The sequence below is a fragment of the Aythya ferina genome (assembly GCF_964211825.1).
Source record: "Aythya ferina genome assembly, chromosome: 2".
Lineage (NCBI taxonomy): Eukaryota > Metazoa > Chordata > Aves > Anseriformes > Anatidae > Aythya > Aythya ferina.
Window position 1 is genome coordinate 129,460,172 of NC_140297.1, and position 15,668 is coordinate 129,475,839.

General features: G+C 35.7%; 1 protein-coding gene across 4 annotated transcripts in view; it reads left to right on the forward strand.

Moving 5' to 3' along the window:
* Positions 1-15,668, forward strand: part of ZFHX4 (zinc finger homeobox 4) — a 152,631-nt gene that overhangs the window by 46,355 nt on the left and 90,608 nt on the right. The window lies entirely within an intron of this gene.

Consider the following 15,668-nt stretch of genomic DNA (forward strand, 5'->3'; position numbering starts at 1 on the left):
AGTGCATACTGTATAATTGCCAGCCCGCTTCTCTGAGTGCCTTGAAGATTACATTTTTTTAATGTCCCAATATTAATAACCAGATGTGATCTTCTTCCTGCCCAGGGATCAAACTAGCTGGACAGGTCAGGCTGTTTGTCTGTGTGCACAGACTGTGAAGTCTATTCAGAATGGCAGGTATGGGGGATAGGAGATTGGGGGGTAGGGTGTTAACTTCAAGACCACCAAAAGGGGCTTCTCCCTGCTGGGAACAAAGACCAGCAGGAGCTTCAGCCTTTTTCAGTACTCCTGGGATTTTAACCAAGTGAACAAAAGATGATGCACAGCTGAAGAAATGCTCTTCACAACTGATACATAATTTAAGATGTTCAGTTACAAACAACTTGATATGTATCTGTGATTTCATTTGAGCACAGTCCAATTATCTGCAATCAGTTAATATTTTTGTATGCATAGTTTCTGTGTTCTGCTTTGTATGTTGAGCTTAATTGCTGGTGTTTGAATATACACTGGCCTTGAAAACAACCCTAGCACTCAAAGAAATAACATTAAAACACTGGAAGTTGCTATGGGGTATGTTGTGTCTTTAGTTAGTGTATGCCAGCCTATTTGTAGAGTTATTTTATAGTGGGTAGTATGATATACTTTTGTTAAACTTATATTATAAAACTATTAATTCCTTTCTCTCTTTTTGTTAGGTAAAGAATTCAAAAGAAGAAGCTATTTATTTCCTAATTGATTTTCTACGTTAGTTGTTCATTGAATAGATAAGTAGTGCCTGTGATATTTGATTACAGAGCAAGGCACCCATTTAACCTTCCGTTCTTTCCTGGCCAGGATTTCAAATACAATACAACGTACCTCCCTTAGGCTCAGTAGGATTAGACTGCTAGCAGTAATCCCTGATGCTATGAAATAGACCTGATAGAACTTCAACTCACTTGTTTGGGATTATGCTCATGAATTTCAGCTCATCTAGTTGCATTAACCCTTTGGGAGCTTGTGTGGGTTATGCTGTTATAAATAAATATATATACTGTAGTAAGCAATGGTAGATGAATATCAAAACATCTTAATGAGTTTTAAATAATTCAATTTTACTTGGGGTTCAAAATAAAACTCAAATAAAAACAAAATACTCTAGTAGAAACCCCCAGTTTCTTTTAATTCTAATGTTCAGAAGTCTTTTGCAGTTCAACAGTATCTCTAGATGTTTCAGACCTCAGACCCATTTTTTGCACTGATTAAAAAAAAAAATAAATAAATATATTGTAATTAATTCTTGTTCTCAGGATTGCAATGAAAGGACAGACAACTGATACCTGCTAGCCATAGAACATTGTTGCAGAATCTCCCAGTATAGTAGCTTGAATGCAAGCATGGTCCTACAGCAAAGAGAAGGGATGCTGGTACCTGAGACATTATTTTTTGAGTTTTCTGCTGATAGCAATGATCTCAAGAAAGGCAGTAGAAATTTTTGATGACTTATGCCCCAATCAAAAACCAGAGTCATAGTGCCAGACCACTTCTGATGGACTGCTAGACAGCTGGCAGGCAAAAGTATTGTAGTCACTGCAGATTTGAACTACTCTTTTGAATTGGTGACTTCTATTTAAATGCCGATTTTTAATCTGGCCAAATCACTATAGGGAATAACTCTATGTTAGCAAGAAGAAGGAACAGATTTTTTTCTGTGTTTCATTTTCAGGATCCTAAAACCCATCAATGAAATAAATGTTATTTCCTATTACCAGTCCTTTAAACTGTTTAGCCTTTAGTGGAAAGACTCATTAAATATTAACATGCACAGCTAATTGTATTAATTATTGAAATTAATATATATATATACGTTTTACAATATTCAAGTCAATTACAAGTAACAAAATATGGAGAGTTTGACTTGGAAATTCTGACCTACTCAAAATTTCTTGACAGAAAACAGAGTTGGGTTAGGACTGACTGAACATTAAGGCATCAATCGTTGAAAATACTGTCCCCTCAATACACCTGTTTGTGGAATTGCTCTATTGAAAGGCAAGATGATAGGGAGTATCTGTGCTACCAGCTACACTTGATGACACAGAGGCATTGGGACATTTCTTTACCCCTTTCTTTACTAGTAAATGGCATGCTTATTATTGTAGATCTGTCACATACTTTTGATACGTTTGATGATAAAGTGGTATTGATGAATAGCTGAGCTGAAGGCCATGAGAGCAATAAATGAAGTTTCTCTTGAGTGACTCCATTCTTTTTTTGCAGGGAGGATCTGGGAGTGGGGGCAGTTTGGGGTGGCTGTTCATCAACCTGGTGGGTGCACTCATGTGCTCCCATGTGGAGTATTGCTGAGTTCTAGTCTGTCACCCTTCGTGATCAACATATGCCCAAAGTGATTAAGGGAGAATCATCTGTGCTTGAGATGGGGATGTCTCCAAGATGCAGATGATTTTCATCTGTACAACTATTTAATCAGATTTGGATGGTGAAAACAATTGTTTGACTAAGTTTCTTGTAGGCTTTGGGTTTGGATCTACCAGCTGTGTTGCAAACAGAGTTCATGCTGGTAAGACTCAACGCTTGATGGAAATGGCTGAAACATCACCCTATAGATGTTCTATGGTCTATAAGCCCTGCCAGATTCTACATGTGGCTACTGAAATAACCCTAGGAGTGATAAGCATGCCTTTGTCATTTATGTATGGCTGAGTGCTAAATGGGTGGATATTGCTTCTTCAAATCATTCTTGGTCCTGCTGCTGCAGCTCAACCTACAGTCATTTTCAATATTTAATACATTTAAACTTTTGTGCTCTGTTACTTAGTTTTGGTTTGACACATGGTATATTTCTTTTCCCTGATTGATTGCAAATGTCCCATTAGAAATTGGCTGTTTCATGAATGCTCAGTTTACATATTCAGAATGTGCTTTCCTCAGATATTCTGCAGTACACATTTAAACATAGCTGTTTCTGAAATTCCTTGCTTAGGTCAGCAAATTTAGTTTGCAGAAATTCACGGAAAACAAACAGCCAAGAGGTGGGGCATGGAAGGAGCTAATTCAGGAATTTAAGACAAATGTATTCAGTAGTCTCCAGCTCTCCTGATATTTTCACTGTAAGCACAGAAATTAGTGGCCTACATTTTGCCACATTCTGATTTGATGAGAAATGAGAGGTATACCTCCAAACTTTTGGGAGACTCCAGCTTCCAGGAATTCAGCTGTCTATCCATTAGCCGGTGTTTCTTACAGTAAGTATTTTGCAGCTGCTGTCCCTGATCTATCCTAATTTTCACGACTTGATTCTAGTTGCAGTTTCAGTCTGTTTCAACCTATAAAGATTTAAATGAATAGGACCTTGATTCTCTCCAAAAACATCTCACTTCATACATGTAATTCAGATCAGCTAGTAGTGCACTAGGCTTAATCTCAAAGATGCTGGAAGCTTATATTTTCAGAGAGCATTTTGCAAATGCAGAATCTGCTTTCTGACTTTCTTGATCAAAGTTTGAAATTTTTGACCATTTCATCGTACAGCAAAGCCCACTTGTTTTTCAGATTCCTGTAGGGTAAAGGAAGTAAAAGGTGCCAATGATGGGGAAGTTTGTTCTTGGGCAAAAATAAATTTTGATGACTCGGTTATCAGTACTATTTACTAATGTGCTTTTACATGGCAAAGAAAAAAAAAAAGGTGTCTTTTGTGTGTGCGTGTGTGTGGGAAGGGAATCTTATTAAGTCTAAATAAATAGACTGTAGGAACCATGGTAATACTTTACATTTCTCTAAAGCTTTTATTCAGAGGCTTTCAAAATGTTTTAACAATGTTAATTAAATTCAGTGCTCTTACGTTCTGTGTTAGCCTAAGTGCATATAGGGCCATCTTCATGTACATACTGGTAGATACTGGAAGGAAGCTTGTGTTTAACTGTGTGCAGCAGCATTTCACTGCAAGTATTTTCATGGCAGATGAAAAAAAAAAAAAAAAAAAAAAAAAAAAAAGCTATATTCAAGTGAAACTGCACAGGGAATTGCCTGTAGGTAGGCAAAACATAATTACTAGTTGAATTTTGGCCAAGACATTTGTCTTAACACTCTTCCTCATTTGAAAAAATGTGCCACGTACTTAATAACTTTATTAAGTACAAGCAGTTATGAAATCTGTTCTTTGTTTCAACCAAAAGAAAACATTTCCTAACAGGACGGTGCTGTTAAACACCAAGCTAGGGCACTGACTCATAACTAATTTAGACAGAGAGCTCCATCAATGAATTACCAAAACTCTTTTTTGTAGTGCTAGTGTTTTCCTTGGAGATCTCCCCTCCAAGTACTGCTCCTGCTTTAGCCTGTGAGATCTGAAGGGATCACAGCACAAGGTGGTATGGCTTAGGGCTGTATATAAAATGATGAAGGAGAGAGTGAAACCCAGCCATGTGCTCCCTTTACTCAACACTGTGTTAGGAGATTGAGGTGGCATTCAGTGAAACTCAGAACTACTCCTTTTTCTGTAATAAATAATCAGCCTGTGACATTCCCTGCTGTGGTGGGGGGTTATCTGGATAAACAGCTTATCAGGATTTTTAAGAAGGATAAGGGGATGAACATTAATGATGTTTCTGATTATGTGGGCTGAAACAAAAAGATACAAGAATGTTTGGTTCTCTATTATTAGTGTTAAGTTCAGGATATAAACAGACTGTCTTCCAGGGTCAGGCAAGGATCCCTGATCACACTGCACAATTGTTAAGGTTCTCCAAAGGCTTAGTTTTGTACCCTGCTTTTCCGTGAATCTGATATTAGCTACTTGCACAGACAGAATGTCGGAAAAGTTTGGCCAAGGGTATGATTCATAGTGTTACTCCTGTGTTTCCATCTCTCTGTCTCCCTCAGTGACTGTTCTCAGAGGACAGCATTAGACTTCAGAAATGAATATGAGAACTCAGTGTTTCAAGTGTAAATATGATGCCTTTTTTTTGGCACTTTTAGTCTTGCTGAGGCAAGATACTACTCCAGCAATAAACAAACAAACCTGCATGTCTGCATTATTATTATTATTTCTTTGTCATCTTAACACTCAGCATGGGAGAGGAGGGCCTGCATCATAATTAGTGCTTTATTTATTTATTTTGGAAGTACAAACAATAGACAGAAAGGACCACTTGGCAACTAATTAATTAGCTTCTGCTCAAAGAACATGACAAAGTTTCCCTTCAGAGGAGCTTTATTCACAGTCCCGTGGACTTGTATTTTCACATTTGAGTTGATAGTTCATCAATATTAACTAAATTGATATCCTAGATGCAGCATGTAAAGGTACAGATTTTAAATATGTTTTTTAAACTCTTATGACAGTTGGAAATATATCATTGATTACTCTAAGAACAGCTATGATTCAGTACCACATAGCACCTCTTCACATTTTTAAGAAGTATAATTTGCTTCACCTTTTAAAAGAGGATGGGGCAACTGCTGCCCACTTCCTGTGATAGCTAGTCACTGTAGAGCCTACACAGGACAATGTGATATCTGGTTTGACTTCGGTTACTATTTTCCAGTTCAGTTTTGTCAGCATCACAGAAGCATGTTAACTCTCTGTGATAACAGTTATTAAGTATTTGGTTCACTGTGCTCTGAGCAAGGTTTAGGAGAACAAGCTCCAGTGCTATGAACATTATTATCAGAATAAACAGTTCAGACCTCCCAAGGCTGTGTCCAGATGACTTTCTGGGTTTTGTCATGGCTGTAGTCTATCCCTGGCCAGTGTGTGGAAACCAGGTCTAAAGGGATTGGGGGAAGTGGAGGTGCACTGCAGGGATTTGTTCTGATACAGGGCTGGGAGATGGCAGGGCACTCAGACTCCATGTTTGGGAACTACTACTAGTTTTTGTAATGCAGACAGAGTCTGGGAAAGCAGAAGATTTGAATTGTAATACAGGAATCGATCTTCTTTAGGGTGTGGCATATTGTTGAGTATTTTTTTCCTTTGTATTTTCCCTTTCCCTGTAGAGTGTTAATAATGTGCTGAAGAAACTGCAGACTTTAGGATGTCAATGGGCCTCGAAGAAGAGCTGTAAGAAGGAAAAGTAATGTTTGACGCAGAAGAACAGGAAAGCTTCTTCCAGTAGAAGGGAAGAAAAAAAAAAAAAACAACATTCATTATTTAAGTAAGAACTCAAAGGGAATGTTGAGATATAGGTTTGCCAGGTAGCCGGGCTGTAATGTTAAGCACTAGAGAGTGAAAAATTTTGGCCCAAAGAAAACTATGCAGACCCTGAAAAGTGAACTGGTGGGGTTGAAGGATTTCAAATAAGAGCTCCTTCAAATACAGTCCAAATAGCAAGAGAAGCAAGACTACTGCAAAGTTAAGATGCAAATGAAACATTTTTCTTCATGCTGTTCAGTGAGTGAACTAACATTTAACAGGTTTCATATCTTTCTCATATATTTCTGCAAAGAACTTTAGTTAGTAATGGTGGTATTAGAAGCTAACTAATTGTGTTAATTTTATAGCCCTGTAACGTACCTTGTAAAGGCAGATATCCATGTAGAGGAATCAGGGTTTTCTTTGTTATTTCTAGTCTTAGCCAGAGGTGTGTAGAAGGGGGAGGGGTATAAGGATTATTTTAATCCTCAAGTCAGACATGGTTATGTGAGTGGACACTGGCATGCAGACCAGCTAAATCTATTATTCTGAAGAAATGTACAGTAGTTCCTAGTATGGACAATGAAAAATAACATTTACCTAAAACAGGAATGATTTTAAGCCACCTTAATTTATTGAGCTGAAACATTTGTCTTTGTATCACTCTCTATATATGGCTCATTAAATAATATAATTAGAAACGAGATTTTCATTCTCTTAATCACTGATTTTTGTCTTAGTAATTATCACAGTAACTTAGAGTAAATTGAAAATAAACATGGAAATAGCATTAAAAATGGAATGTAAAAACAGTGTTTACTTCAATTGATCGCAACACAAAAGATAGATCCAAAGACCCTCAGAAGAAACATGGGTCTTTTTTACTCTCCTTTTTAAACTTATCCTTTGAATCGGGGATTCAAACTTGAAATAACACAGTGGCATTTACAGACAGTCTCAAATAGAAATGAAAGATTCACTGAATACTGACACAGTCTTAGGGCTTTTTGCTATAGCCATGATACTTGTAGGTTTGGCTTGAAGAATTTTTGTAGTTTAAGCAAAAAGGAAGCTTTTGTCTCTTGGGCTCAGAGTTTAGCCTTTTCAAGAGAAACAGTTCAATTTCAGAAGTATTTTTAAGCTTTTTAATAATAAGTGATGAGCCAGGATCTTAGAAAATATGGCTGCTGTAGCCACTAGGTAGTAATATAAGGAAATAACAAATCTCTCCTCAGCCATCCCTTTTGTGTCATACAGCAGCACTAAGTGGAGTTTCATTTTAAGTGCATGTCCAGGTCAGATTTGTCTTCCCCTCAGCGGCTGCGATGGAAGTCAGTCTTCCAGCTGTTACACAATATCATGGACCCCAAAAAGTCAGAAGGAAAAGCTCAACTAACATAACACATATGCTAATAAAAGACTGGCTTTCCCTTTTTTTTTTTTTTTTTTTTTTCCTTTTTTTTTTTTTTTTCCTTTTTTAATGCAGATGCTAAATGACATATCCAAATAAGCATTTTTAAAAAGGCTTTGTAAAAGTTTATTAATAAATGTCATTACTACAAATCATCATGTGTGCCCCTTTGAAAATAAGTGCTTCTTATTAGAGACTAGAGACAGAATATTTACTTGAATAAAATTATTAATAAATCACATTAAGACCTGTTTCTATTAGTATTGGTCCAGGAAGACTTCATATGCTAATTTAAGGTTTAAGGATATTTAGTCATACAAGCCCTTCAGTCTGAAACAGACATGTACCTTATTATTATTATTTAGACACCAGTCTCTAATGTTTTGAATATTTTTATAAAACATACTTGTCCTCTTCTTAAAATTGAAAACATCTGCTAGGGATTTTCTGTTAAAATGTTGTGGGCATGCAAGTCTGGTGGTAGGTCAGTCTGCCATTTTGAATGGCAATTAAGATGACAGTGCGCCCTGTACCAGTGAGACAGTGAAAACAAACAAAAAAGGCAGATGGTTCATTTAGTTTAGTAATTGTAATTTGTTGTTCATTAAAAGTAATTCCCCATTCTCTATGCAGATGGAGTATATGGACAATTTTATTCCACCAACCTGTGCTAATAATCATTTTTGTTAGTGTAATTTGCACTGACATTTGATAGGCAGTTGATTAGAGCAGTATGATTTTGTCAGAATTAAAATTAATTGTAATTTTTGCTGCTTTCATTAGTCTGCTTTTATAACTATCATAACCAAGCAGCAGGGGTTTGGCTCTGAAATACTAAATATCACAGCAGCATTTTTTTGTTATTGTTTGGCTGGTTTGTTGTTGTTGTTGTTGTTTTAGGTGATTGAACCTTTTAATTGAGGGGTTTGTGTTTGAAAGAGTTGTTTTTTTTTTTTTTTTTTTTTTAATAGAGAGAAAAAAAAAGTGTGAAAACTATTCTAGAGAGATTCTAAATATGCTTTGAATGGAGAAATATACAGAGTTAAAAATATAACAAATACACATACAAAAAACAAGCTCAACTAGTTAAGCTTGAGGTGTTTTTCAGTCTTCTAAATATTGTTAATTGTAGTGATAGTATTGTAGCCATATACATTCTGATAAGTAGAAAGAAACCTTCTAACCAGAAAAAAAAAAAAAAGGCTCATAGGTTTTATACAGAGATTTTTTTCCCCCCTCTCTTTAGAGTATAAAATTACTGTAAATAAACTGCAAATGAAGGAAACTAGTGCCCTCTTGATGATCGTAATTACAGAACTGCTCAGTTTGATAATTATGATAAAGTTGTTCACTAATAGATGTCTTAAATTAGAAAGTAATTCTTCACAAAATAAATATTAGAACATCTTGATACAAATGTAGACAGACAATTCTCAAGGCAAATCTCTAGGGCTAAGTACATCTTAGATATTTTTCTCTTACTGCGTGGTGTAGCACTTCTATCAACCTGCAGTATCAGAAATGTAGATAAAATGCTAGATGCAGCTTTGAGAGCTTCAGTTTGCTTTTACTCTTTAACATCTTGGTATTTTTTGGTGGCTTTGCAAGATAATATTGGTAAAGCAACACAGCAAACAGGCAAGGGTTGAAGGTCTCATCCTATTCAAGTCATTGGCAGCTCCGTTATTAATTTCAGTTGAACTGTGTAACCTATGAAAAATACTAATATTTGGGGGAATTATCCAAATAGAGTATAATAGGTACTGTCTGGCAGCATAAAGTAACATCCTGTCATAAGTAATTTTTTTTTTTTTTCCTTTAGAGACTATGGATGTTTTATGTTACAATTTTGCTTCTTCTGAGGTACAGTATCCACTGGGGTGTATTTCCCCTTAGAGTTGCAACTGTGTAAGTCAGAGTATGCTTGACCTACTAATTTTCAGTTCTACGTTTTTCTCTTTTTTTTTTTTTTTTTTTTTTTGAGAATTATCTGTATCTAGGAATTGGGCTGGAAACAGGAAAGAAATTCTTCTGGTTTATAACTTGACTCTTGTTTCTGCAAAATATGAAGAAGACAGTGTTTATTGTAGTCAGAAAAATAGTTGGCATGATTGTGCGTAAGTGAAGAATCTCTGGATTGTCTCAAAGTGTTAGCTGCCCATTTGCAGACAAGCAAGCTTTTAGTGTGCAATTTAGGTCAATGGATAGAGGGGAGAAGATGTGTTTAGGCGACAGATTTTAAATCACCATAATATAAATATGCTTCCCTTTTCATCCGGAATTTGCTTTCTTTCAAGGTAATTTAGTGGAGCAGACATGCACTTATGCCTGTCTTTGTAATTTTAGGGATTAGGATAGTGAGGATTAAATGCTGACCCTTAATCTTCAATATCAACTTTAAGAGCAAAATATAATATGCAAATGGAATACATTCATTTTGTGTTTATATATTTTAATCTCTGTAATTTAGTTTTAAGAAGATGGAAACTCATCTTTGCCTTATTTATTTTGAATCCCAAAGCAAGATGCCATTAAAATCTTTATCCCTGTATCTTAGAGGATAAATGTTTATCCTTTAAGGATTAAAATATAATTTTTTTAAAAAATGAGTTTAACCTAACACTCTTACATCAATCCAAGAGCTATGTGTGTCTGATTTAAAAATATCCTTGAGTGTCACGTCAAACATTGATAATGGGGAAAAATATCACCCTGTGTTTATTTTCTAAAATCAGTGAGTGGAATTTGCATTAACAGAAATCAATTGGTTACTGTACCACAGATCAATTTGGTCAGTTTGTTGTAAGCTTTTCCTGAAAGTTCTGGATATAGTCAAAATGTAGACCTCAAAGTCTGAGAGAGTATTTGTAAAGATTAAATATTCTGCAGTTATAAACAAGTAGAATAACTCAACTAGCACAAATGAATGGTGTGGTGTTAAAGAATCGGATCAGAAGGAAATCTGTAAGATGAAAATTTGGCAAGTAAGGTGGATATGTGAAATATTCTTCCTTCTAGCATTAGTAATAGCAATGTAAAGCAGAATTAAAATACTTGACCCAATTAGATTTATACTGGATGCCAACATAGATGTGATTTATATATATATATATATATATATATATATATATATATATATATATATGTTGACATCACTGTTCCTGAAACGTGTTTAGAGCAGGCCATTGTATTACTTTAATATCTGCATACCACCTTTCTCTAGTTTTGCTGATTTTAACTCTCATGGCAGATTGAATGTCTCCAAATAATTTTGCAGCAATTTTCAGATTTCTTCACACTAAAGATTTAGAACATCCTTGTATGATCTGCATGTTAAAGTCTGTATCATTAAATGTTAAATGAATAATGGTAATGCACCACATTCCCATCCAGCGAGTCCACATTCTGACAACTGTAGTCTTAAAAAGATACTTTCTTCTGTGACAAATCTTTCAAGCATTTCAATGTTCTTTGGAGAGTGCTACCCAAACTGAATACAATTGTCAGAATGTGGATCAGCAGGGATGTTGTGAGAGCATAGTAACAGCGTGAACTGTATATAAATAAATAAAAACAACAACTATGAACTTTGTTTTTATTATCATGGCCTGGGAAGTTGTGTCATGTTGTTGCACATGGTATGTCAGAAAACTCCTGAAACATTGAATTGTTACCTACAGATGAATTCCCTCAAGAAATATTGAAGAAGCAAATGAATGCATTCATAGTTTTGTCTCTCTGTCTTTGGGATGCTCTCTGGCCCCAAGGTAGCTCAGAGGAAAAAAAAAAAAAAAAAAAAAAAAGGCTTTTTATCTTGAGGATAAAAGTTTGCTACCATGTCTGGTCCTCTCATAGACCTTATAAGAGCGAGAAGCTGTTCTGTGTCCTTATCATTCCTGAACACTTCTGTAAAAGCCAAAAACTGTAAGTTTTTTTACTGTAAGTTTTATGTTTTATTAATTTCCCTGATTGCATTGAATGGGAAAGAACACACCACACAGTAAAAATGCAGTCACACCTTCATTACTGCTCAGTTGAGACCTAACAAGTGTCAAGTTTTTTAGCTCTGCTTAACTGATATGCACCTGAAAGTTTGTAAAAGGACACAGTAAGAAAGGTCAAGAAAATTGGATATTACATGCTATCCTATTCTCATAGGTAGCTAAGAAGCATATGCAGTGTTTAAGGCCTATCACAATGATAACATTGCATATGAATAAGCTTAGAAATTCTTGTTTATATTAGATCTGCTAGCATAATATAAAAAACATCAGCACAATTAATAGTGGACATTCAGTTCTTCCATCAAAGATTATACTATATTTTCTAAAAGTTTGTGTTAATGGATTACATGAAGAGGATCACACACCCTGCTTTACAGATGACATTTCTGGAGGTAGATTTTTTTTCTTTTTCTTTTTTTTTTTTTTTTTTTTTTTTAATTTTTCTGCTAATTTCATGTTATATTAGGCTTAAGATGTCAGCATGTATGTCCTATGCTAAAAGAGAGTCTATTTTAACTTGGTGTTGATTGCTCAACATGTTTTTGTGATGCTTTAGTCAAATCTTTCATCTGAGTGTCAGGGACATTCTTTATATATTGCAGTGGTGTTAACTCAAATTAAAGTGACATTCTCAGGCAAGTAAGTGAATTGTCTAATGTATGTGGATACCTGAAATTAAGTTTTTAGCCAAATGTATGTGACAGATCAACAGTAATTTAAGAGAAAGGAATAATATTTTATGGAGCTATGGATAATGGACAGTAAAAAGGCTACTATTTTGTATTATATCCAAAATAAAGAATATTGTCAGAGTAATTTTTTTTTTTTTTTTGAGTTTCTAACTTGAAAATCCACTTTTTTTCCCCTTCTTTTTAGAAACAATGAAAAAGAACTTTTTCCTTATACCCTCTTTATAATATTTATTATGCCTGAATGGTTGGAACTAAAAAAATACAATTTTGTAAACTTGCATCATACAAAATGATAAAGTGAATTCCCATAGACATGCAGATTTCCCAACTCAACACACTTCCATGGGAGTATAGCTGAGGAGATGGGTGGTACCCCACAGAAATCAGCAAATCTTGACTTTATTGTCAGCTGAACTCTGGACAGGGGACCTCCCCTGATATCAACTCGTGATGTCCAAAATCGTAAAATTTATCTGGAACCAGCTATTGGACACAGTCAGGAGGGAGAGACAGAAACTGAGGCAGTGTTTAGATGCCAATATTTTAGTTAACTGTGAGAATGCGTTAACATATTTTAAATGGGATATAATCAAACAATGTAAATTTCTGTATTAGAAGCTAGCCAACTTAAAACCTAAGCTTTTTCTGAAGTTTTAACTCAATCTTGATGATTTAAGGGCTTTTAAGTTGTGCTAGGAAACATGTTCTGACATGTTAGAAATCCTCATCTAAAGAAATTCTTAAAGATTCACATAGATAGGAACTAGTAGCAGCTGCAGTGTCAAGAGCATAAGTGCTATCTATGAGAAAATTTGCTAAATAAGTGGGCAGATGCTTTCAGCACTAGCTGCCATTTTTTCAGTGGTCTTCACAAGTGGCCATAAGTAGAAAACATTACTGTAGCCCTTGAGGGAAGTGCACAAGAGATGCTCATTTGAGGGCATTAGGGCTGATTGTACAGTAGGTGCCTCAGGCGTGAGTGAGGTTCAGAGGAGCTGCCTGGGTGATGGAGCCAGGGCTCCAATTCAAATCCTGCAATTTTCAGAAGTTCAGGTGGCTGCGCCTGCCAGCTTAGACTGCTTCATGCCATCACTGGGATCCTTAAAGGGGCAAGTCTCCCAAAGGCAGCCCAAAGCTGCATCCAGGTGATTCTCTTTTGGTGGAACAGAATAAACAGCAGTGATGAGTATCATAGAGAAACATGCACAGCTGAGAAGCACTCATACAATTCTGGATGCCCATATGTGCTTTATCCCCACATATCCACACATTACGAATAAAAACCAAACAGCAAGAACATCCATCCAGCCCTAGAATGTAACAGTGCATTTCCCAATGTACTTTCATGAACCAGTGTAACCTTGTCCTGTCTTGAGCACTTATCCAACCCTCGATTTCTTCAGGCAGTAGGAGATCTATATGACTCACTGGCCTTGTTAGAGTAATTAGAGAACTTTAACTCTCTTAACAAAATGTCTGAAGTTGCCGTGACATAAAAGATGGGGAAAGGGAATAACAACAAAACACATCGGCCTAATAATTTCTTCTAATCCCTTAGAGGCACTGGTTGTTGGGATAGTCTCCATGGCACTAACCACCAAAAGTACATGAAATATTTGTTGAGAAGTAATAGTTCCTTGTGGAGTTCACTTCCAGTACTGAAAAACCTGTCCACTTAGAAACAAGCAACAACCATTATAACCTCTGGGACCGTTCTTGCTGTAAAATCAATATTTGAAGGTAATCACTTCATATCTGATGCATGAGCCCGGATGATTTTACTGGTTGCCTGTTGTTAATATGGACCACTGCCTAATTGTCATTCCAGAAGAGGATCCAGATGTCCCTTATGTTCTCCCTCCAGCCCACCGTGGCTTTCATTACCAGAAAAAAATTCCTAGAAGGTGATATCATTTACTGTTAGAAGCTGAATAGGACAAAGGCCATCCCTCCTTGCACCTTTAGCCTAGCAAGAAGATTTTAAAATTAACACTTCTCCCCAGCACCAGAAATGCATGTGATTTCACATACAATCCCATTTGAATACCCATGAATACCCTTAAAGTCCTTCAAACACATATGTTTTGCTATAAAACCTCCATTCTCATGCCTCCACATGTTGCAGCAGTGGTGTAGTATTTTCTTCAGCATGTTTGCTAGGGAGAGGAACAAATGTGACATTTGACTCCTGACTTCAGTGGTGGTATGCCACAGATAGTACTCAAATGCCAGCACAAAAAGTACAAGTAGGAGAGATGAAATTTGCTCTCAGTCTTCTGCTGAGTTTACAATCTTTGCAACTGAGTCAAATCTTTATTTACAGAAGATACATAGTCTTTTTTTGTAGTTTTGTCTGCTTGTTTGATTTTTGTTTTTAATATTATTTATTTTCTTCACATGGAAATATTTTGGTAATATCTGTGAATCTAAATTACCCCCAAATTCAAGGAGATCCTTGGGTATTTGAAGTCTACCCATGCACTTGCTGTGAAACACTCCGTAAGTGTAATAGAGCACTTTATAGTATTTTTCAGAAACTTTATTATCTGCATGACAATTGCTGCTTATTTATTTGGGGTTGTTTTGTTATGGAGTATGAAAAAGTACAGCCAACTTGGATAATGTATCTTTCAACTCCTGAAACCAGCCCTGTTTTTATTAAATTTTCATTTGTTCCTCGCATTTATCTGGTTGCTGAGATGATGATTAAGGCCTCTCAGGCCTTGATTTGCTGGAGGTACCCAGAACCCTAACAAACCTCTCTTCTGTTAGAAAGAACTTTTTCAATAAAATATTTTATCATCTCAAAGTACCACCACCTGTAGTCTTCCTCTCCTCTTCTCAAAGCTAGACTGTTTACATAGCAGTGAGGAAAAGTGTGTTTTTGCAAAGATTAGATTTTTGTGAGAATTCATAGTAATGATTTTTGGTCAGCTATGGAATAAAAGATGCATAGCTTAAAAAATGCATAGCATAGAAAAAAAGAAAAAAAAATATCTTTGTATTAATTTTAAAAGTTGTAGGACAAAAGACTTCTCTTAAAGGGAGGGGAAATATGCTTAATACATACTCCTGAGCTTACTGTATATTTAAAGTAGATATACCTTGCTGCTAGGAATCTTTGACCAAGTGCCAAATGTTGCATTGCAAAGGTATAGCATTTCATTTATTTCTTTAGGCTTAATAGCAGTTACTGGTAACATGTGTTTGTAGGGTGTCAGTTCTGATGGAATTTTTTTACTTGGCCTGTTTCCAAGTAATGTTGGTATGTGTTTAAAATGTTTTAAAAATAAATCAGACTTTTGTGTTTCTGCAATAGAAATTCCAGGCTGAGTGATAAAGAGGGATTCACTTACCATCATGATTTTTTTTTTAAAGCTCTATTTTGTTTATAGAAAGGGACTTTGTTCTTTATGTTTTGCTTT